The sequence below is a fragment of the Phalacrocorax aristotelis genome, chromosome 23, assembly GCF_949628215.1.
Source record: "Phalacrocorax aristotelis chromosome 23, bGulAri2.1, whole genome shotgun sequence".
NCBI lineage: Eukaryota > Metazoa > Chordata > Aves > Suliformes > Phalacrocoracidae > Phalacrocorax > Phalacrocorax aristotelis.
In genome coordinates, this window is record NC_134298.1 from 1819152 (window position 1) to 1844640 (window position 25489).

General features: G+C 45.0%; 1 long non-coding RNA gene across 1 annotated transcript; it reads right to left on the bottom strand.

The window, feature by feature from the left end:
- Positions 1–291: 291 nt before the first annotated feature.
- Positions 292–10986, bottom strand: LOC142067833 (uncharacterized). The gene is made up of 3 exons (XR_012664152.1): positions 10546–10986; positions 10287–10340; positions 292–6916 (listed from the first exon to the last, which is right to left on the bottom strand). It is a non-coding gene; the product is annotated as an uncharacterized LOC142067833 (long non-coding RNA).
- Positions 10987–25489: the final 14503 nt, after the last annotated feature.

Consider the following 25489-nt stretch of genomic DNA (forward strand, 5'->3'; position numbering starts at 1 on the left):
AGTGGTTGCATCACTTGGTTTTTTTTCCCTGGCTTTCACTTCTCTCTCTTGTTTTCCTTTTCATGACAATATTATTATTATTATCATCATCATCATCATCATCATCATCATTAAACTGTTCTTATCTCAACCCATGAGTTTTCTTACTTTTGCCCTTCCATTTCTCTCCCCCATCCCACTGGGGTGGGGGGTGATCAAGCAGCTGCGTGGTGTTCAGCTGCCTGCCAGGTTAAACAGCAACACCAAGCTACATGGCAGGAAGGATGATGCTCACACACTGTGAGAGGCACAGGTTCCTTTTATTTTTGTCTGAAGACAGCAGGCAGGAGTGTCCTCAGACACTGCAAAAGTGCTAAGCACAGAGCCTGGAAATCATCAGGTACTATGCAAAGTAGGACCATGGTAGGAGATGAGAAATAAAAGCCCGTTTGGGTGTTAGGAGGGTGGGATGCAATGGTTTTGTGTCCAGGGGCAGCAGTGGGAATGGGAGACAGAGCTACCCAGAACACTAAAACCTGGAAAAGGCAGGCAAAAACATGTCTAAAAACACCTGTCCAAATAATTCTCAATTGTTCCAGATGCTCTTCGTTTAATGATAATTAGCTTTCCTCATTAAGGGCAGGTTCCTCATGAGCAGAGAGATTCATCACTGGAAATGGGTGGCTGTCATTCAGCTTCTGGCAGCAGGCAGGGTTCATGTCTGAATTTCTACCATGATCCCGGGATGGTACCCGCTTTCAGGACAACTTCCAGGGCACATAATTCTGCTTGCACCATGCAGGGTGTTTAGCTGCCCAGCCACACACCTTACCTGCTGCGTGGAGCCTGGGAGATAAAATAAGCAGGACCTTGGCTTTGTAACCCACTAGTCAGATGACTCCTGTGAAGGTATTCTGGACTATTTAAGTGTTTTGTGTTATTATCATGCACAAAACCTAGACTAAATAGTTAATTAACTTGTGAAGCAATACAGCAGCAACATCAACTCATCAAAGTGCTGATGGGAAGGAACCTCTGGAGATCTCCAATCCAACCTCCTGCTGAAAGCAAGACGGTTTCCCATGCCAGAAGGTTTCCCATGGTTTTGTCTGCCTGAGTCTCCAAAACTTCCACAATCTCTCCAGGTAAAAAGTTCCCTTCAAACAGAGTTCTGGGTTTAAAAAGAAATCCAAGAAGCTGATGGAAACAAACTCAGATCTGCACAGTCATATCAACTCCATCAGTCCAGCCCCCGCATTGGCACCTTGACCCTCCAGTCCCATTCAGTGTTTGGCTGCAGGTAGCTCTGCTGTCAGCAGCAGAAGGCTACTGTAGGGTGAGAGCCAGAAGCAGGTTACCCACCCTGACCCAGCCTCTCCCCTCTGTCCTGCTGCCTCACTCCCGTCACAGCATCCAACAGCACAGCTCAGCACAAGAGGGGAAGTGGGCCCTGGAGCAATGTCCTCAGGGTTGGGAGGGAGAGCAGACCCCAGCCTCAGTCACCACCCCATGTGCCCAGCCATACCTGCTTTTTCATAGCTCACCATGACACTTCTGCAGCAAGGGTCCAAGAAGACCTGAAAACCCCTGACAACACATGAAAAAGGAGGACTGGGCTCTGTTAACCCAGCTGAGTCCACTGGCCAGGAGGGGAGAGCTGCAGGCTGAGAAATGCTTTGCTCCCAGTGCTGTGCTATGCCTGCAGGACACTCATTCCTCATGCTGGCACGTCTGCCTTCCCTTTGCCTTTTTTTCCCTTGTGTATAACATCAAATGGGTCTGAGCAGGATTTTTTGCAGCATATTTCACCATCAACTGGAAGTGCAAGTATCCAGCTCTAATTCCATGATGAGGAAGATCTAAGAGCATAACCTGAGCACTACAACACAATGTCGTCGGGGCTTGCATTACGCAACTGTCGCTGAAGAAATTGGAGGAGGCAGCACACAGCTGAATTTTTCCCTTTCACTTTAATTTCTGGCATTTGGTCAGCCAGATCCCTCCTGAAAATCCAAGAGCGTTGGCAAGCAAGAAAACTGTTTCCAGCTCCCCTGGAAAAGGTCTTCAGCCCCCCCTTTCCTTGTGGAAGGTGTATCGTTGCAGGGGTTAGTGTGACGACAGACGGCACGAGCTGTTTATCAGCTCTGAACATGTAAAAATTTAATAACTACAGAGGAAATGGGGGTGGCACATTGCGGAGGGGGGAATAATGGGCTGAAAGAGGTAGTGGTCTGCCCTGCAGGGATGGGTCCCCAGGGCAAAGGGTGCACAACTTGTCCTAGATTTTTTTTCTTTTTTGCATTTTGCTTTTTTTCCTGAGATCCGAATGTATAATTGCAGGAGGAGACAAGGGTGAAAATGAGCCGAAGACTCGTAACTGCAGAGGCCGGTCCCTGTGAGCAAAGGGCCACATGTCTCCTTTTATCGCCAGCCATAATTCCCTCCTTGGCTCAAAGGCGGCTGTGAAAAGAGCAGGACTGGTTCAAACTTCCTTGGGGTCTCCGTGGCAACCAGCCCTGCAGGAGCCTTTTCTTCCTTTCCCCCCTTTCCTCTTTTGTTGTTGTTGTTGTTGTGTCATTAAAACTTCCCGGATTGAATCCCCACCAGGCTGCTCTGCAGGCACTGCTCCAGACCTCCTGTCTGCCTCCAGCCAGCTGCCCTCGCCTTTTCTCATCCCCTGAACCAGCAAAGCTCAGACCCAGCCCGGCAAAGCCCAGCCCGAACTCAGCCCCAGCCCAGCCTCAGCTCAACAAAGCTCAGTCCCAGCCCCAGCTCAGCAAAGCCCAGCCCAGCTTCCTGTCAGGATATTTGTCCCATCCCTGCCACTTCATGCCTCCCCAGTATTTTATCTTCTTATGTTTTAGCCCAACATCCTCATAGTGATCAAGCAAAAGTTGTGATTGTCTGATATTTCAGGCTGAGCCTTCTCAGAAGGGGCACAGGACAATCCCAACCTGGCATCCCTGCTCTGCCGTGCCCACACATAGCTGAACCAGGCCAAGTCTGAGCAGAGCTCCTCTTGCACCAAGTGTTCAGGCACAGCAAGGGCTGCCGGGGGCCTGCGGAGCACCGTGCCCTAAGACAATCAATGTCTTGGCCATGCACAGCAATGCCAGATCCAGCATGCGTCTCACACCCACTCTATGAGTGCAGGTGATAACCCAAGATGCAAGAAAGACTGAGATCTGTGTCATCAATCCCTACCTTTGGCAGTACCATTAGCATGGGGGATGCAGCTCCTTACAGCTGTGCAAAAAAAGCAAAAGAATATTGCTTAACCCTGCTCTTGTGTTGTGTCGGCTGTGCTGGGCTATGACACTTCCCTGCTGGCATGCCCAGGACTGAAGTGTGAGTAGAAGGGGACATTATAGGTGGGCACTTCAGCCTGGGCAGTTGGCAGAGTCTCAGCAAGGAGATCTCCAGTCCTAGCGGTACCCCAGTGGCAGTGCCTACCATTACCCTACAGCATGGCTGACCAAACAGCCCAGGAGATACGCAACATTGATGTAAACGCATGCGGCTCCTTTTGCTCCAACAACACAAGCACTTGCCTAAGTCAGAGGGCCCCGTGATTTCCAGCTACAACATCATCATGGGAAGTCATAGCCTGCAGCAAAAAACATCTGGTCTCATTTTTCACCATCTATTCTTCAGCCTCCAGGATATTGCTGGGCTGGAGTCTTGGGGAAAGAAGGAAGGGAGAGGAATGACTCTGCCCTCTTTGCTCTCTATCCCTTCCCCTCATCCCCAGGATCCATTCCTCTAGATGTCAAAGTAGACAGAACTGTCTTCAAACAAGCCCAAGACCTTAGGCACAGTTTCTTCATACGCTCAGCTAGTCCAGTTAGTTAGATTAACTAACTTTGCGAAAGGCAGCTCTGCTTCTCCCATAAAGCAAGGCTGACCTCACACACAAGGTGGTTTTCACCTTTTACAAGGTATAAAATTGTCCTGAGCTACAGAATTTCAGAGAGACACCATGCACTAGTTATACAGCGCTTTTTATAATGGACATGCCTTGAGGCTGCTTCCCCACCAGCAAGGCCTTATATACCTATGACCACTGACCTACACATCCTTATCTACCCGCCACCATCTATGCTTGCTCACATTCACCTATGTGTAGACCATGTACACATGTGTCGGCCAGTCAGGGCTCTACACATACTAAAGCATCCTAGTCATGCCTCTCCGGTATCCTGAGATATTGCTCCACATTGATGAAAAAAATCACATCAATGTGCAAGAAACCCTCCTGAGACCTTTTCCACTGGGCATTAGCCTGCTGAACTTGCTCGGGTGAAGACTGAACAGACGCTGGAGGTTGTCTGGAAATAGTTTTCCCACTACTAACTGAGGGCTGATGGGACAGGTGTCCCACTCTGCCAGACACAGATCTCCCTTCACTTCAGAAGACAGTAGGGATGACTTGGGTAGAAGAATAGAAGACTTTAAAGCTTCATCACAAGTACTGCCTCTTTCTAAGTCCATTGCGGAAGCAGTGTCCCCACATGGTGCAATGTGAGCCAACACTATTTCAGGTAAAACTGTGCGAGTCAAACATAACATTTATGTCCTTGTATTTACTGAAGTTTGAGATGGGTTTCATTGCCAGCTCTCTGTGTTCTGAGTTGTCATAGTCACTAAAAATCCATGCATCTTAAGGCTTCATTAGGTGATTTTTTTCTCAAGATCTCCATGGCAAGACAGAGGAAAGATCTGAATATCTAACCAGAGTTTGAACTGTGAGGTGCTAAAGGAATTTAAGTAGGTGTCAGTGAAAGAAAGGTGGTTTTATTCAAAGTCTGTAACAGCCCCAGTTCAGTGGCACCCAGGCACTGAGACGAAGTGTCCTTAAAAATTTCTGACTTACTGGCAATGGTGGGAAACAAGCAGTCAGCATTTTCACTTCACGTCTTTCCTATGATCCTCTGGCCACAGAACAAGATATATGTGAGTAAAAAGGGGGAGAAAAACTAAACCACAGGGAGCACCATTTATCATTCATTCTGCCCTTCAAATACAAGGACTGGTATTCCAGTTCTGCCCGTATGTTCAGTAACAGCAGTACTGTTAATAATAAAAAATATTAAGTCTGTGATTCATAGCTGTCCCTTGCTGTTCTGGATCAGGTCTGCACAGAGGGAGAGACAGTTCCCTTCTGAAGGAGATAATAGGATATGCATAGAAGCAATTATTTCCCAAGTTTTACAAGCAAGAAATACAGGGATAGATAAGGAACCTGAGCCATCAAAATCATATGAGGAGTCATTGGCAAAGTTGAGAACACAACCCAAGTTTCTTGAGTTTGGCTATTACATCAGGTACTAGAGCAGGTTACTCCACCAACGTTTTAGAAATGTCATCTTTTGTTTCTAAACAAAAAAACCACAACAACCCAGAAGTCCCAGTCCCTTAGCCTCAAGGCCTTCTGGTATATTGCAGCAAAATTTGGTTCAAAATGGTTTCTACCTTTTCTGGAAGACAAAAAATATCGTAAGTGCAGGATTTCTATGACATGAGCTTAGAATAGTTTGCAAAAAATTGAAGTGAGGTAAGGCTATTTGCAGGGAAAAAAATAGCCATAAAGTTATTCCTAAAACTCTAAAAACAACTCTGAAGGGTTTCACTAAACTCAGAGCTTTCTACCACCATCCTCTCAGCACCCACCAAACCTTCAGCTAAAGCCTGACTTTCCTCTGCTTTATACCTGTGTCTTCAGCAAAGTGGAATTTCCAAAAAGTATCAGTTAGAAACAACATCATGCTGCTCATCTGAACAGGTGAGGGTCCATTTTCCTTTCAGAGTGGATACTCTTCCCCTGTGGCTACCTCTCCTGCAGGCACCAAGCAGCTTTACACTGCAGGCAGTGCTCCACTGGCCATAACGGGCAGGCAGACGTGGAAGGCAGCCTTCCCACAACCCTGCATAAGACCTGAGCTTTCCTGGAGAGAGTATTAAAGCTTTTCTGGAGTAAACATGGAGATGATGCACCTAACAGGAGTGAGGGGTATGCTAGGTTGGTCCATGCAATGTCAACGTGCTGGAGTATACCCCTAGATCACTGGTGATGGAGCACATCGAGAAGATACGTGGAAATATAGAAAGATGTTCCTTTCCAAAGAAGATCAGGAGTGATGTAATACCCATTGACGCCCTTTAAATCGCTCTGTCAGGTGTTAATACCGGATCACTGTTTCCAGATAATGACTGCCTCGGTGTGCCCAGCCACCATGAACCAAGCTATGAAGAACCAGAAAGAGCAGAGCAGGACAGGCTGTTGGAGCCAGAGGGAACATAAGGATCTAGAAGGGAGGAGATTTGGCCAAGAAAAATGAGGAACAAGTAAGTTTAGGTACTAAGTCCAAAATATAGGTCTTCAAAACAACAAACTCAGCTGCTTCTAAGGCTTGAAACCCCCTAAAGGACCCCCTAAAGGTCCTGAGGGACCCCCTTCTCAGTTTCTGTTTCTGGCCATGCCCAGAAGCACCCAAATGTGCAATTCAACATCTAGCACCCAACTAAGCCACCCTCCACCACTGAACCGCAGTCGACCTGCAAATCAAGCGCTCTGATACTATTGCTTAGTGCTGTACGATGGAACACAGGTCTCGTACATTCCCTGCCTTCCCCAACACACCAAATCAGGCATCTAAACTCCCTCTGTCAAGTCATCCCAGATCATCCATCTCTTGCCCTTCGCGGTGCGGTTTGAGTCATCCTCTTCATGTCACACTGATGATGGAGTAATTCCACCAAGGGCAGCTTAACCGCACCAGGAAGGGTTTGAGTTCCTGGTGGCTCACACTCATCAGTGTTGAAACATATGTTGAAATGCATGGTAAGAACAAATCCAGGAGACTCCATGGTTCTGTCACCTTCCCCAGGCACTTGATTCCTTCCTGATGGTAGATTCTAATGGAGAAAGGAAGACAAGCTAAAAGAAGGAAAAAATGGCAAAAATTAGAGCACTGAGGGGAAGAAGAGGCATGTTTTCAATGTGATTACAGTGCTCCTCTGCTGGAGTGTCGTTAGAATAAACCAAAGCATCCCTCCCGATGCCTTGGCACCTGCAGTGGCTGAGTCTGCAGTACCACAATGTTAGCACAATACAGAAGGACCTTTATACTGACATTGTAAAGGCAACAGGACTTTTCTTGAGCAGCCAAACCCCTAGCTTCCTCAAATTTTTTCATTTCTGGACGTATTGAAACTGGTCTATAAAAGTCAATATTGCCAAACTAGACAGACCAATGTGATAGAAAAGGCCCTCAGTAAATAAAACTGTCAGTCAGCAGCACAAGGAGGTACCTATGAGTGAAAATGTGAAATTGCACTCTTTTGGATAACTGTCATTTGCTCTTAGAAATTACTTTTAAAATTAATGTTTGCTGTAGAACTTATAAATATTTGTTCAGGCTAGCATAAAATATCCCCAGGATAATTTTAGCATGTACGCATCAGATTTTCATTTCACAGCAGAGAAGACTGAAAGTAAGTCTGTTCATTTCACAGACAACGTAGTCTTCATCCCTGTGAGACAGACAGGTCATACTCCTTGGTGAGACACGCCTACCATTTTAAGGCTTCGGGGATCTAGGCTGATACAACTGAAGACACAACTGAAACCTGTTATTGTTTTTCTACTCATTTTTCTACTCAATTCAGTGGGAGAAACTTGGAGCCAAGATTCACTTATGAATAGGGTTAAAGACAACAAGTACCTTCTACTTGCAGGATCTCACAAGATCTCCAAGCCAAAGCAACTGCGGAAACACTGAAAACACTGTCTCTTCCCAAAAGGTAGGACTACATGAATTCCTCATGATGCTGGGACAAACAGTCCATAATGTTCAGAGCAAACACAACGAGCAATGGATGGGACAAGTTAAAAGGTGTGGGAGTACAGGCAACTCGTGGAACTTCATCAGATACCTGTCAGAGTCTATAGAGAGCTTTCCCTTGACTTAGTCTGCTCAGGATCAAATCTTTACCAACATGCTGTTTGTCTTTCAAAGCCTGTCTGCAGCCACATCAATATGATGCTGGGCTCTTACTGGGGGGTGGGTGGGTGCTTTAGCATCTCTGCTGCTTTTGTGTTGCAGCACTTCCTGAGGCAACACTGAGACCTCTGCCCAACGCACGATAGCCAATAAGGGGGTCTGGGTCTTGGGTCACGGGTCACTTTCCCCCACTTGGTTGTCTGCAGAAGCAGCACTTTGTAGATTGTTAGTGGCTTGATTTATAAATCCTAGCATGAAGAAATGGATAAAGGGCAATTTGCAATGCTTGCCGGTGTCTGGTGGACAGGAAGGTCCCAAGCACCAAGACCTTAATGATGGGGAAATCCTTTTTCTCTGTTGTCTGGCTGAGTGTCCACGCATGGACCAACAGTCATTTGATTCAGATTTCAAAAGCTTTCCCCAACTAGATTTCTGCAGTGTTGGGGTTTTTTTTGCCCTTTTCCATGGGATGTGAGTCACCTGTGTATCACCCCAGATATCTCACTTCAGTCTTTCCTTTCGCTGCCTCTAACAGTTTGACATTTTAATGATGGAAATGCTTTTGCTCAGTACTTTTAATCCTTATTCTCTTTGTACAGCTCCAAAACATCCACCAACAAAGGTACAAACCTGTGTAGCAATTTAAAGTCTGCTTTTTCTAGATAGACTTAACAAGCTCTTTAGTGGCAATTCACATACTCCATGGCTGACTTTAATCTGTAAGTTAAAAGTGCCTGTGACCATCCCCTGGCACTGGAACCAGAGAGAGACACAGGGACACAGGGACTGCCTTCATCCATCCTGCTAAACTCACTTAACCTCCAGAAGAGGTGGGGCACACCTTAAGAGTCTATTTGGAATAGTTCCTGTTCCACACTAATCCCAAATTGTGACTAAAATTTCTTCAGGGCTGTACAAGTTCAGGCCCATGCCAGGGTCCATGCTTCATAGCTAAAAACATGGACAATAGAGTCCAAGATTTGGAGAAGATTCCCAGGTAGTGTTTAATTTAGGGGGAAAGATCCATGTGTCTACAAATGCTCATTTTAAAGTAATCACTTTCTTAAACCCAAGTTGTTCTGTTCAATGAAGCATAGCTCGGTGACAAGTAAGAGATTTGCCAGGATAGGCCATACCTAATATACCCTTTGGGATTTGAAATCCCACAAGAGGATCAAACCATGTTTAACATCCATGATGGGTCATAGACAGCTGGAAAACCCATTGGATTAAACCTGGAGAAGCTTGGCCTCCTAGTCCTTGCAGCAGATGCAGAGACTGATGAAGAGGTAAGGTGCAGGGCGAACAGCTGGTGGATGTTCCCTCTTGGAGGCATGATGGCCAGAAAACCAATTACCACTTATGAGAACAGCTCTGCACTAACTCCGTGTCCAAATACACTAAAATCTGTAAGAGCTGGGAATTAAGAAAGAGGCACGAGGCAGGTGCATCCCAGTAATTAGCAACAAGGGCTGCATTTGTACCCAGATCCTTAGTGTCAGGAGAAGGTCTATGACTTTCAAAACCATGAGATGCATTGGGCTGCCCAAGACAGGACCTTGGACCTCTCTTATAGCCGTTGCTCTGCAAGAAATTGGTTTGCTGGCTACTCCTGAAGCACCTCATCTCCAGGTGGTTATAAACTGGGCAGCTCCACTGCAGGCAATAGAGCTGTGATTGCTGAGAGCGCTTTATGGGCAAAGCACCGTTTTTGACTTCTCCCATTTCTTTGTCCCATTCTATTGAGTCATCCCTAGATGTGCTACTCTGACACAACAGCTCCTGTAAAAACAGTGTCTCTATGCAATAACAAGGATTTTCAAGGGAAATCTTTGTTGGGTCTATTTGCAGCAGGCAACCTCTATAGAGAAGTGATAATACTTGCAATTATTTTGTTACGTGTGTGTTTTTTTGATAATATTTTCATCTTTTGGCATCCAGAGATGCGATTCACAAGAAATTCATTAATGGGACATCTTCCCGTCTGCCTGCTCCACTCTTGCCATGACACAGCATTCTTTTCTCAACAGAAAACCAGGCTGCCACTGCTTCTCCCCCCTCCATCCATCCCACACACATGCTTTGAAAAACCTCAGCAGTGCAGATTTCATTAAAGTTTATAACCAGTTTTGCCCACGTGGCTCACATCAACACTTTCAGAGGGTTATTATCCTCTTTGGTGCTCCCATTAGCTCTGTCTCCTGCAAGGGTTAATGTTCACCTCCCTCTCCATCTAAAGAATAAGTTGTCTATCTCACCCCCACCGTGAGATTAAGAGCAATCACAGTCACCCTTCATCCTTACCTTGCAAAGTCTTGGCAAGCGAAGCCGAAAGCAGGGTCTGTGCATCCTGGGTTTCTAAGTGGGGGGAAAAAGAAAAAGAAAACCAAAAATTAAAAAAATAAAAAATAATTTAAAAAAACAACCACCAAAAATCTCACTGCCCCAGTAAAGTCTCTTGCAAAGAGGGTTTTTCTGTGGAAGCGAGGGCTAGGAACAAAGTTGTGGGGTGGAGGGGGAGGAGAGCATGATTGACAGCCCTGAGCTGAGACTCATCCCTTACCTTGGGCCATGCGGTCTGATTGGCTGCCTGCTGACATCCCCAAGCCCTGCACTTTTTAATAGACGCTTTTGGATGATCTACAGGGAAAAGGCTTGGAGAGGTGTGTTTCTGACAAGCCAGAAAGTCATCCGCACTACAAGGGACTTTGTTTAACTCTTTTTTTTTTTTTTTTTTTTCTGGGAGGAGGGGGATTCTTCATTTTTCGCACTTAATGTTTTTCTGAAAACTTCACTGAGATTTTCCCCTTGCACCAGCCTGGACTAATGGATTACCACCTGCTTGGACTAATTTTATCTTTTCTCTTCAATGGCACAAAGGTCTTAGCCGGTTACCCAATTTGGTGGTAAGACTCCTTCCCCCCCTTCTCTCTTTCTATGACTGATTAATGAATTAATTAATTATTAGCTATGGGATTTGTGTGTCCGTGTGTTCCTTCCTTTTCACCCTTCGCCCTGCTGAGCTGGCCATGACTGCATGTTTGATTCTAAGCATAATTTCTTCAGATTTGTCCAGTAATTAATGAAAAGTTTGGGGGTTATTTTTAAAGGGCGATGTCTAGGTTTCCCTTTGCGCAAATGGAGTCTTCCCACCACTCTTAATTTCTCCATTTTTGTCACTGTAGCAATAGGCATTTGTTTTAGATGTAAAAGGATGCGTTTTTATTTTCTTGTGCAATAAGGATTCTGGCTGTTGCATGATTGTGTAGCAGGTATTTTCTTTCTTTCCATTAAACTGCGATTGATCCTTTAAACAAAAAATTTAATTCTATTTTCGTTTTGGCTGCTGCAGTTTTTGGACTTCTTTATCTTCTTTTGTTGTATTCTGTCATGTGTATTTAGTCCGGCAAATAAGCTGAGAACGCAAATGGCACCTGAGAAAAAATTCATTAGTAAAATTCCTCAAAGATGGATTTTGTTCTTTTTAATTGTGGAAATGTCACTTATTTCCTTGCATCAACAATAGAAATAATTTTTTAAAGAATTGGTTATATCTTATAATGTGGCTGATAAGAAACCTGAGTTACTTATTTTAAAAATAAATAGTATATATATAACTATATTAACAAAATGTAATTGGAAGCACTTTAAGACACAAAATATAGAATAAAACATTTCAGGTCATTTAAACACAGCAGACAGCGAGTTGCATAACAGAATATGTCAGTTAATTTTTCTCTTTATCGTGTAGGATTTCTCACTGGAATATATCTTGTTAAGTTTCTGTATGTGTCAGGTAGGGGCTATAAGCCTAATGATCTTCAGGGCAAAGAGGGAGATGTTGGAATTTGGTGCTACTGAGATTCTTGGGTTATTCTCGCCTTTCCAGAAAAGTCTTTTTTTATCACTGAATTAGATCCTTTCAGTGCCAACATGGAGAAGGCAAGAAGTAGGTGGGATTGAACTTGGAAATGGATTGCCATGCCTGGGAATATTTAGAAATCAGAAGGGAAAAGCAGAATGTTTTTTTAATAATCTGCTTATTACCGTGGACTTTGAGGATGAAAATGTGCAGTTCCAGTAGAGAAAGACTGAGAGTACAATGAGAAGTCCACGCTCAGGAGGCGTTTAAAAGCTACGCAGGTTCATGAAATGGCTAAATCACAGCATGTTTTCCTGAAGAATTAAATTATTTCCTCGCCCTGAGCGTGGCTGCCTAACTTCAGGATCTAAGCCCAGGGCAGGAGACCCTACTGAAATATAGACAACATTGCTCTGATTCCTTACATCCCTTTTCTCCTTCATCTGGGGACTGGTGTGTCTGAACGGGGGTGTGCAGTGGGTTGTAGAATAGGCCAAAATTGCATGGCTGGATCTAAAGGCAAGAATCTGCATGGGGCAATGGTACCTTGCCGTGACATCAGCTCTCCCAGGGTCTCACCAGCTCCTGACCTGCCTCAGGCTTTGATATAAATCGGGATTTAACGCCTGAATCAAGGAGGGTTTCAACTCTGAAATCTTCTTGACGAAAAGGTCTGGTTTTTTCTCCATGAAGCAAAAATGTCCCTGTGAGCAAAATGTCTCTCCCTGTTTTCAGGAGAAGATGCAGCAGACAGCTGTTTACCCCATGTCCTTGCCTTCTCCAAAATCCCTACAAGCTCACCCAAAATGAACAATACAGAGGACATGTAAGATAGAAACACCAGGGGCATGGCAAGCTGCATCCATGGGAAAAGCGGGAGTCAAACGTGCTATCCACAAAATTTCATTCAATAGATTCACATCTTGCATATTTTTTGGAGATTCTGGCAATACCAAAGTGCCAGACAGTCTCCGCTGCACTGAAGGGATGTGATGAGGTGCCCACGTAGGGCTGGGGGGCTATCAAAAATGTCATGGGATTTTAGAGGTTTCTTGAAGGCTGGGGGAGCAGAGGGGCAGCAATATCTGGGCCGGGCCTCCCAGACTGCTCAGGCAGAGACAATGCTTCCCACAGCTCACAAAATTAAATATCTCCTTCAGTCCCACTGAAGGCTTTCAATATCTGATCTGTGGAGCTGAGGTGTCATGTACAGTGTGCTCTAGCATGATGTGATATATACTCTTTAAAAGAGCATCCTTTTCCAGTTGTCTTCTTGATCCTCTGATCTTTAGGCAGGCAGAGGGCAGACTTTGGGAAATGAGTCCCACTTATTTCCCATGAATTTCATGAGTTCAGCATGCCCCAAAACAGGGGGAGGGAAGCAAAGATGGGGCACAGCATCAGCCCAGTCTCCTGTGCTGGGGTCCTGCACCCCTCCAGTCTAAGCTGGACTGGAGATCCTCAGTGTTCCTTATCCTCAGCTAAACCCATCTCTGCTAACTACGAGACCTTCAGGAAGACTGTTCATCTTGCAGGACCCCAAGACTGCTGACAGATAGTGCCCGGTCCTGCTGGTACAACCTTTCTGGGTGTTTTTCTACTGAATAGGGAATATTATGGCAGCCAAATCAAAAGGATCATTTCTGCTTTGGGGCATAAATAGGAAAAACATTTATTCCTGTAGTGGAGAGGAAGTCTCTGAAAGTACAGAAGGAAAAGAAGTGCAATGAGAACAGGGTCTTGGCACCTTGTAAATGGGTTTAGGGGTATCTAGATTAATCCAGCTGCTCCACAGTGCAGCCAGACAATGCCAGCAAGCACGACATCGATGACAGTGCAGTGGAAGGGATAAAAGCAAAAAGATGAAGCTGTTGAGGGTTTGCACTGAGTTGTATTTTTATTGAGGGGCCAGAAAGGATGCTGGCCATCTGGTTCTATTATCTAGAGAGAGCATAACTCAACAGCAGCCCTCCAGCTTGCACACGACCATGTTGGAGGGTGGATCCTGCCCTTGGTCTCAGTGGTGAAACGCTATATGCAAGGCAGTGAGGCTTTTGGCACGGGGAACAGATGGCATGCAAAGGGAAGGGCTTTGCAGTGCAAATACAGATCTGCAGTGCCCAGGCTCGCTGGTGGCAGTGGGAAGGTGGAGCCACTGGGCTGCAAAGCCAGGAGTGGGGTTTGCAGTCCAGCCTGTTTCATTGCTAGCAACTTCCCGACAGCCTCCTGTCCCCAACCAACTAGTATTTTCCCAGGCAATGCCTGAGCAAGGTCCAGGGGCAGCAGAGACTGTAGATGTAACCTTCAGTGAGCAGGGGTGCTATTTTGCCATAAGTCCAACCTGTCTTCACATACTTCCTTCCTATTACAGTAGTGAAAAGGAACAAATGGGGCACAGATGGGAAAAGGTCATCTAAATGCTGCTTGCAAGAGTGCTGACAAGAGGAGCTGAAGCCAACAAAAGCTTCCTCAGATATGCATCCAGCACTTATGCTGCTCCTAAAACAGAGGCAGAGGAGGAGAGATGGAGAGACGTGGTGAGGCCATGGACACCAGGACTGCTGTTCTTCCCGACCCTTCAGGGATGCCGTGAATTGAAGAAAGTGGGCAGCAGGGCTGTGGCTGGCACCCCAGCCCCATGGGCAGAAGTCATGGGTCACGCCTACAGCCTTTTTAGGTGCCAGCAGAAGGGATGGTGGCGATACCAATCACCTGCCATCTTTTTTTTAATCCCAAATACCCTAATGACAGCATGGATAACAGAACATGTCTGAGTCATTGGGGCTGGCGGGGATCAAGGTATAAAAGTCTCGTCAGTGCAGCATATAGACAGACTGATAGGTGGGCCCAGAGCTTTCTGGTAATGTCCTGGGAGAATTTAGATTAAATTCTAGCCCATGGCCAGAGCTGTGTCAGTGCAAGGCCAACAGAGATATCATGGCCCAGGAAACAACTAGAAACCACTCCCAGGATGCTAATACATGTGCTGGGGCTGAAGAAGCTAATCAGGGAGACAACTCCACCCATGAAGTGAGAAGAAACACCAAATGCTGTCCTCTTCCATAAGCATCATTCACCAAGAAGTCTTGAAAACCTCTGGTGTGACACTATCCTGGAGAAAGGAGCTGGATTGGTGTAACAGGGAGTCAAACATTCAGCCCCACTTCTCTCACCATTTCTCAAAACATAGTAGTAATAGGTCACTGGCCATAACTATGACTCTCACCAAATGCATCTTCCCATCCAGCATTTGTTGGCCTCTAAGCAAATGATTTGACAAATGGAAGAATGGCTTCGTCCATCATATGTTATTGAATTTTATTTCTAGCCCTCAGAAAGGTTTTCAGGGGAAGCTGAAGGCTTTGGCAGCTGGCTGAGGATCCCAGTGGCCTTGGGCCCTTACAAAGAGGCAAGTAGAGACTCAAAAACATGTTCTCACTGGTCCCACAGTAGCTTCCTCATTAGGAAAAAGCTGTACGAGAAAACCATTTGCATGTAGATGTAGTCTGAGGTGACATGCAGCTTGTCTTCTTTAGGTTTCAGTGCCTCACCTTGCTGGAATGAATGGGAGATTTCATTCTCTTGGCAGTCTTGGTTTTTTCATTCTCTGAAGGGTCAAAACATTTATATCCTGTAGCCTGTGTTTTGTTATACGCACATGACCCTTAAAGCTTTATTCAAAAGAAATAAAATCGCAGTGCAGCATCAGACTACGAGAGTGGATTTCCTGGTGCAAATCCAGCTGCTGTAGCACTACAAAGGAAGAAAAAGACCCCACATATAATTTTCCTGCAGCTTAAACTGTAGCCAATTCTGGGGAAAAATGACTAAGATAAGGATGGAGTTTGTCAGTGACAGAGCTGATGGCACTTACCGTGCAAACCCAGAGGTGCTGCCCTGGCTCCTGGTCTGGTACACGACGCCAAAGCACCTCCACCAGCAGCCTGCCCTGGCACGTGAAGCCCTGAACTGGAAGAGCTGACGCATAAACCACACATCGCCTTCTGCTGACGCTGCTGGAGGGGTGTTAACACCCGCCGGCGGCTGGTGGGTAATGCCGCAGACTGCTGCCCCTAGATGTGTCAAAGCTTGTCTGCCAGTGCTGTAGGTGAAGCTGCCTGGGGATTGCAGTGAGGCCAGAGGTAAAGAGGAGAGATGCTGGGGTGATGTGTGGCTGCTCAGGAAAACAGCTATCAGTAACCAAATGGCTGTAAGCATGCAGGATCTTGTGGTTTTAAAGGTCTTCTTCAGCGTTTTTCACAGCCAGGCATGGCCCATGGGAATCCATATCACCACCCTGTCAAATGGGATGGTTAGTCTACACCATGAAAGCAAGAACTTTTCATGATCAAGCTGAAATTCAGATTCATTTTTTGTCCTGTACATCAGACACACATGGGCAGCCCTAATCATTGCCAAAGGAGAGCTTCTGAGGAGGAACAACCTTGTGAACCTCAACATACTCCAGGCCTTGGCAGAGTGTTAGCATGGCCAGTTAGCATCTCTTGTTGGTTTTCTCCCTCCCTCACATGGCAGATTGCAGTACAGTGTAGTTGAGTTTGGTAAAGGCTTCAAAATACTACTAGAACACAACAGCAAAGAGCAATAAAAAATGTACACATTTCCCTAAATATCATGAAGCCTCATTCCTTAGAAAACTAACCACTCATGTCTCCCGGAGCATCCCAGCCCCAGGGATCCACCCTGTCCTGCAGAGCCAACACAAGCCTGGAGCCAGATGAATTTAAGGAGAAGGGCTCTGACTCACATAAAGATTTATAAGTGTTTCTGCCCTTAAGCCAGCAATCTCTGTTACCATTCTTGTAACTACATTTAGAAGTAAATTTAAGTGGTCACAAAGTCCTTTTAAGAGGCTGTTTAATTGCAAACCGATTGCTTTTCATTTAAATCTGTCATTAAAAGCAACATTTGACAAAGTGGACACCTGCCTAAGGGACCCCATGCAAGAGCACTGGAAATTCAGGGGGAACTTCTGGCCACACGTTACTCTTAGCTCAGGGCTGGCTATGGGGTCTTAGGGATGCTGGAGGCTGGCAATAAGCAAATTCACATGCCAGCTGTTCTACATGCTGACTTGCTTCCCCAGCTAATTGTCAACACTCACCTTGATGTGGTCAGGTAGGCACTTCACACCCCACCAACACAGTTGTGTGTGTGCAGATGGGGAGCTGGTGGTGGCGGATAAGAACAGCAGGCGTATAAACCCACAGTTGTCCTCATCCCAGACGAAATGAAGCGTGTGTTGGGCTACACTGGGGGGAGGAGTGTGGGCAGCAGGTTGAGGGGAGTTGCCATCCTCTGCTTGGCATTTGGGACACTTGTGTTGAGAAGTGCTTCCCCTGTCCCCAGCTCAGGAGGGATATAGAGAAACTGCAGAGTAGCTAGTGGATGCTTCCAGGATGGTAAGGACCTGGGGCACATGGCTCACCGGGAAAGGTGGTGCGACCTGGGCTCATTTAGTCTGGCCAAGAGGAGACTGAGGGCTGTTCAACAGCAGCCTACGGCTTCTTGAAGGGCTCTTACGAATACGATAGAACCAATCTTTTCTCCACTGTGCCAGGCAACATAGCAAAGGACAAATGCCACAAGCTGGGACTTCAAAGGTTCATGCTTGCATAAGGAGACCCTCCTTGCTCCAGAGTGGTGTGACGCAGAGCCAGGTGCCCATGGAGGTGAGGAGGCTCTCTCCTTGGACATTTGCAGGACTCAGCTGCACGAAGCCCTGGCCAACCTGTGCTGGTGCGGTGGAGTGTCCTTCTCTGAGCAGGTGCTTGGACTGGAGACCTCCAAGGTTCTACTCAGCCATCATTTCTGTGACTGTGATACACCCTTTGCTGAGGCCAAAAGCAGTGCTACAAAAGACACAAAGTGGGTCCTGGATTACTCAGTCTCCAGTCTATGTCTAATGGGCAGCAGGACTTTCATTAGGACCCTGAACAAAACTAAGCAGCTCTCACCCTGGACAGTTTCAATCCTTAGAGGACATGACTCTAAGGTCACTAAATCACTTCTGACTTTTAAATTACACTTTCATAATTTAGCTGACACTCTGAAGGCACTTGATTTCCACTGCTGTCCTGGAGGCCTGGTGAACACTGCCCACATACTCACCAGGGCTGGTAACCAGGAGATAGAAGGTTATCTTCCACCTGACATTGGTGATAGGATCTCAGTGGTCCTCATCAGGCCTTTCCACTGCCAAGTCAAACAGTTCAGCTTAAACTAGTGGCTGGATTTAGTATGGAAAGGCAGGAAAATGTCCAAGTAGCCAGTTTTAAACAACTAAAAAGTGAACCTTACATAGGAAATAATAAAGATTAAATAACTGCTGTGTATTGAAAATATGCAGACATAGCGCACAACACTTTCAATTCTCTCTGCCATGTATTCAACTGAAAAATGTCTTCATCTGATTTGTATTACAAATCTCAGTTTTTAAGGCTCACCAGCAGATAGGCCCTCCATCTAGAAACACACCTCATCTACTGTTCAGACACAGAAGGTGTTCGCCTATCTGCCAACAGAAATCATAATGTGAAGAAAAGTGCAGTACGGCTCCTGCAGCATGAGAACCAAGCTGCCTTAATCAATGTAGGCTTAACCTGTAAAAATCTTAGTCAGTTGGGTTAGCAATGGTATTTGTTTAGATATGTATCACTGCTAACGCTCTTTTAGCCTTGTAGAACCAATTTGCATGACTTGTGTTGAGCCAAAGTAGTATCTATGGCAATTTGGCTCCTCTTGAGCCTGTTTCGAAATTTTTGCCAGGCCTGAGTAAAACATCCTAGGCACATCTAGTAGGAGTCTTAGCAGCTGCTATTGCTGTCTTCCCACTGACCAGTGTTTGGCTGGTTTTAATATGTGATGGCATATCAAACATGGAGCATTATAATGGAAAGAGTTCTGGATTCAGAGTCCAGCCAATCAGCAGTGTGGACACACCCAAAGTCCTTGATGAATGCTAGGGCCTTTGTGCATCCAAGAAATACTTGTGAGTAGCTAGTATCATTTTTACAACATTATGAAGCTCATATGAAAAGTTTTTTGAATATGGATTTGTGGATTTTATTTGTGTCCATCAGGATAGGATAGGAGATACAGTCAAACCTGGAAATAAAAATCCAGTAGGCTGGCATTCCTTCTTTATTTAAGTACATTATTACTCTCAGTTTCCTAAAGGCAGTGACTCTAAGTGGAGCTTGTAGTGGAAACCGTGCCCAAGCTGTCATAGCTCTAAAAGGTTATAAGGTATTTGTCAAGATAATAATCTATGGCAAGAGAATTGTGATGGGATTTCTCTCCCAGAAAGGTAGGATCCTACTGTATGCAAATCACGAAGGCACAGTCTGCTGCTGATGGAAAGACACTACCTCTCTAACCACACAGTGGATCAATCAGTGATTTTCCTGAAGGATCTGAAACGGGAAGGATTTGTCAGGAACTTGGCTATATAATTTACATATCCCATATATGGACAGTTGAAGTTCATGTCCCTTAAATTAGTCAAAGTTTAATTTTAGCCTTCTTGGCTAATGCATCTTATTTTTGCTGACCTGATCTGATATTCACTTTGTACCCACAAATGGAAGTGTTTTAATATTATTCGAGTTTCAGGTCGTATAGCGATACTGAATGTAATGAAAAGCTTCTGATACAGGGGCGTACCAGGCAATATTATTTAAGATTGTTTAATGGAAGTTTCAGGATGAAGACTATATCAGGAGTGTGACATGGTGAAAACCACATCTCAGGACTGAACATGGGGCACAGGCTGGGAAACATTATGTTATGATTAACACTTGGTGCCTTTTTAACGCTGTCTGTGAATTTACAGCTTTTCCTATAATAATACCTGGAAAGAAAGCTTAGGATGAGGAATATATTGAGGGTCCCCACCTCTTCCAGCCCAGGAGCACTGTGTTTCTTACTGTTTACTCTCACTAGGAGTATAGCCAGGACTCCTTAAAAATCCCAAACTAACCCCAAAACAGAAGGTATTTTCAAACCACTGGGTAAGACAGTGGTCCTTTACAAATATATCTCATCTCCCTTGTCTAACACATTACCCTAGCTAGAGGATGCCTGTTTCCAGACCACATGTCCATCCAGCATATCTAGTAGACAAATAGGCTGGTGCTGATACATGTTAGTGAAGAAAACTTCCACTGTCACCTAAGAAAGAAACAGTGAGCCATCCTTGGCTGAAAGGGCTTCCACAGCACAGCCTTGAAAAATTGAATATTTACCCTGTAACAACAAAAATATTGATCCCCAGGGCTGTTAGTGTAGTTGCTTTGCCATCTTTGAAAACATGAAACAACTATGCTTTGATAAGCAAATTTGCTACGATAAAGGAGCCAAATTCTTTCTAATTCCTTTTCTAAAGATAGGTTTCCTGATGTGCTAATTTGCTAATTTGTCTTTTTCACAATTCTCTGAACCTGTCTGGTTTTAATTAAGATTACAAATCTAATCAAGACTAACTGGCACCTTTCCCAGTACTTGCACCTTTCATTTCTCAATGAGAAACACTTTCCCTGAGCCACTCTGGCATCACATTGCTCAGACGCTGGAGATCTTCCTCAAACTTTTCAGCAAATAGACTGTCCAAGTTTAAAACAGAAAGGGTTAGTGTTAACTGATTAATTATTTATTTTTTATCCTGATCCCACTTCTATGTCTCATAGACATCCCGTTTTCCTGCAGTTACTTTCTAGCAATTGTGAAGAATTATAATTAAGAAATTTGCAGTGATCCTTGAAAACCGTCACAGGGGATTTCCACAGCTCCATTGGAGTTCTAACAAGTGACTCTCACCTCCTTACTCCTTATTCCTCTCCTCCCACTGGAGATATCTGCAGCGCAGGTAGTTTCATCTTAGCCACCTGCCTTACTGACAATGGCGCATTTGCAGCATGGATTTTACTTGCAGAGGTCTAAAATGAGATGAGTGCCTATTCTGCTCCTTGGGCTGTGGTGGCCAACCAGGACAGTGGTCTGAGCTGAAACATCTGCAGTCCATCAGATGACTCCCATCAGCTGCACGTACAATACAGCTGGGTCCAGACTTACCTGCAAACCTCACAAAATTATTTATTTTCTTGGAGGAGTCACTGTTTCAGCCTCCAGCCCAGATATCCCATGCCTCAGCCTTGCAATTCCCTCATCACTGAGGGAATCAGGTCTTTCACCTGATTTCCTAATATGTGCTTCCCATGATTGCTGATGCTTTCAGTAGATATGTTCTTCTTTTGTTTTCATTATTGCAAAAGATTTTTGTTTGACTTTTAAAATTCTGATTATTGCATTATATGTCCTCTGCCCTCATTATCTTTGGCAACAACCAAATCACCTTCAATAAGTTTTAAACAAAATCCATCTGATTTCTGTTTGACAAGCAGTTTATGTAGTACACTGGCTTTTCATTTCGGTTTGCTCATTTTTCCTGTAAATCTCCTAAAAATAAGATCTCCAGAAACAATCTCCTTTGTGGCTTTTGTGGGGCATGGCCTGTTGCTTCTGTTTGGTTAAGTGAGAAAGCTAGGAGAGTCTGGGAGCTGATATAAGCTCTTAGAAAAAGGGAGCCTTTGCCTCAAACTAAGGCAACAGTGGTGCAATATTCAGGGTCACAGTTTTGGAGACAAGGTCTACCAAAACCCCTGAAGGAGTCTCATCCCATGCCTGCTGGGGCCATGTCTGCAGACTTCACGATCTTATCATGAATGGTGGTCTCATACCTTGGGGGCAACTCTTATTCAACCTTCGATCAGATAAAGGAGAGCTTTCACAAAGGCACACACAAGGAGAATTAGAAACAGCCAGACAATGGGGAGACACACTGGGGATAGCACTATCATCTACATGCTAAATGGTCTAGTTCTTAAAATTCTTGAAAATCAGTCTTTTTTACCCACAGGACACAGATTAATGTCCCCAGAGGTTCAAAAATTATGTTACTCCGTTTAGCTCTGGTGCCTATAAGCACAGCTCTTTCCAGAGCCGAGGCAGACATGCATTGCCACGGCGGTGTCTCCTGCCATACCACTAGTACTAGTGCTACTCTACTCACCTGCACTGCAATAACTACTTTTGTTTAGGCCAATCCAGGTAGCCTGGCTCAATACAGCATCCATGATCTTAATGGTCTACGAGCCTGGTGTCTTTGATGTCCAATCCTGCTCGAGTTTTAGTTGTGCTTCTCTTATTCCATTCAGTCCAGCAGCCCTGTAACCCAGCGTTCAGAGAGCTGGACTGTGAAACATGGCTTGGTGACAGCTGGTGAGACTTGTCCATGTATTAGGTTTTAGTGGAGAAAACACTTGAGTTCTACTTCGAGCCTTGAGACCTTGGCTATTAGATATTTGTAGGTTTTGCTGCATGGGTAGAAACTATACATGAACTGGAAAAAACAGCTTTCTGATGTGGTTTTGAATATTGCAGTTAAGGCTTGCTGGTAACCCATGAGAAATGAACAACTGGGTGTAAAAAATCTCCAAAGAGTATTGCAATGAATTACATAAAAAAATTTCTGTACAAAAGGATGTAGATGTTCAAATAACATCTACTTTGAGGTTGTGTTTTCAGCCTTTGTTTCTTGAGCCATATCAGGCTCCAGGGTATCACTAATGAATTATCAGTAAGAAGTCAACAGCCCAGTTCTGCCTGGCCTTACACATTATATCACCTCATAGAGGGTCCCCATCCCTCCACCCATTCCCCCAGGATGCTTTGAACTCAGTTAAGCCCAATATAGCTGGTATTGACCAGAAAAAAAAAAAAAAAAAGCCAGGTCCCCAATGATTAGAAAGAAGAAATTTCTGGGCGAAATCACTGGGCAATAACCAAATCTTTAAGAACAGACATAATTGTTCAGATTTATTCTTCTGTGTTCCTGAGCAAAAACTCTATGAGGAAATGATATCTCCCATGACTCTAAATCGACTATTTGTTTAAAAATATGGAAAGGTAATTTTTAAACATTGGTAAGGCGTTGACAGTAGAGTTTTGCAAGGACACGCACTGTCCTACGTATTGAAAAGGATTGCAGTGATGTGATGAAGTTTGCAAATATCCATTGCTCAGGATGGTCCAACACAAAGGTGACCACAGAAGACAGGAATGGATAACACTCGACAATAAAAAGGCAGATTAATTGCAAATGTCTGTGAAGTAATGCAAATTGGGAAAAGGATCCAAGATCTGCACAACACTGATATAGGTTAGACTTTCTATCAAAACCACCTTGGAAATTGACTTTATTATGAACAGCTCTTTGCAGCTGGTAGTTCAGTGCTCAATAATCAACACATAGAACTGCACAACATCCACAAGCTTCGCACCTTACTGCTCACCACCTTGCCCAGATTTTTGGGGACATGTTGGCTGACAGGTGATAGAAAGGTCTGTTAGGATCTGTTGCTGGATTTCTTCTCAAAACAAAAAATATCAGCATAGCATGCCACTGTTTCAGTCCAAGGCTTATGCATCCTGAGGTCTGTTTGCAATCTGACCACAGATTTCCCAAAAAATGTTGTATAAAATGAGAAAAACATAAAGACAACAGCAACAAGGAAACAGAAATGTTGAATGGCTTCAGAGGAGATAATACTTAGTTTAGATTTGCAGCTTGGAGAAAGATAATTATGAGTTAATCCAATATGGAGTTTACAGGTCATGAATAATGACAAGAGCGTGTCTTGGAATATATGTTTATTTCTCAGGATATAGGATCAGGATATAGGAGCCTGTTGTGGGTTAACCCAGGTAGGCAGCAAAGCACCACACAGCTGCTCGCTCCCTGCCAGTGTGATCAGGAAAGGATCGGAAGGATAAAAGTAAGAAAACTCATGGGCTGAGATAAAGACAGTTTAATAGATAAAGCAAAAGCTGCACACATAAGCAAAGCAAAATAAAGAATCCATTCATTACTTCCCATCAGCAGGCAGGTATTTAGCAGGGCTAAAAACAGGGCTCCATCACATGTGGCATGATGACATGGGAAGACAAACGCCGTAACTCCAAACATCCCCACTTCCTCCTTCTTCCCCCAGCTTCTTGGTTAGTTGGTAGCTTATCATACCATGGGGCCCCTTCAGCATGGCTCACCTCCCCTGCCTTCTGGGCAGTCTGTGATCACTTCCAGGATTCCCGGGTCATCAGGGTTTCTCACCCAAGCCCATTGCGCGATCAGTGCGAGCCACTTACTCCATGTAGCGTCAGTTGGCTGATGCGCAGAAGGGACACTCCCGTTGAGCATCCAGCCCGGCACCAGCCATCGCGGTGCCAAGCGGAACTGTGCTTCAGTGCCAACCTCTTCTCAAGTGGCTCAAACTCCTTCATGTGCTGCCAATATCTCTTTTTCATTTGGAGGGTGTAAAGCACATTTCTTACCTCTTGTCCTGTCTGGACTGGCCCAAGGGCTACCACACAAACTATTTCATTTTAAATTTGTTCAAAGGCTTGTTGCTGCTCCCTGATGAAATTATTGGCCCTTGGGTTTAAAAGGAACTGAAAGTGTGTAAGTAGATTGTGGAACTTGTTCCTAGGAAGCACTGTGGAGGTTATGTATACCATGGAGTGAGAAGTGGCTTGGAGAAGATAACTGAGACTCATGCCTTTGGTAGTCCTTAAGCATGATAGTCTAGTGCTCATCTTCAACTCAGGAAATCCCACAGCCCATCACTGCTGGAACCCGCATATACAGGGCAAAAACCTCTTTTACCCTTGCCTTGTTTCTCATGGTGTGCATAGGTGAGATTACTTATGAAGAAGGCAGAACACTGGCTACATTGACCTTTGGAGCAGATCCAGCTGGTTCAGTATTTTCTGCAATATTCATTGGAGTTTGTGTCTCAGATCTTTCTGGAGCCCAGTACCCCTCCTCTCTGAGTACTGCTTTGCTCTCTGTGGAAAGAGGATGCAGAGGCATAATTTTTCACCACGATAAACCAACCAGGACTAATTCTAGATCTAGTTTCCAGAAGATTCAGTTTAGCTTTTCTATATTGGAGCTGACAAAAACCACTTTAAGATCCAGTTCATCCAGATGAGACAGAACTGGGTACCTTAGTCTCAGGTGTACTGCCCAGGATGGGCAGCACCAAGCTCAGTACAAGACCATGGCACCCCCTACCTCCTCCTAAGCCAGGGTAAGCCCTTTTTGGGATAACCTCAGGTTGTTTATAGGAGCAGAATCACCTGTTATCTTCAATCCTGGTCTCAGGGCACAGTGAAGGACTCACCAAAGAGAGACACTCCAGGCATCCGTCTTAGATCACAACCTGAATTATGGGACGGCTGGATGGATGTAGTAATTCTCATCCATGGTGTTCGACTGGATGGTCCCATAACATCTGAGCATTGGACAGATGTTTTTCAGTGCCAAATTTGGTGGCTCATAGTGGGTGATCTCCAGATAGTTGGCACTAACCACTTACTGAGGTTAGCTACAACCATGGCCTCTCCAAAGTGGCACCCAAAGTGGAGGCATGTGGGCACAGCTTGGCTGGCCAACAGGGGATGACCAGCAACCCTGCTGGCCTGGGTGGAGAGGTCACTTTTCCTTCCCTCCATTTCTGTGATGCTCCATCCTGGAGTGAGTGTCCCATCACTTCCTTCTCCCTGG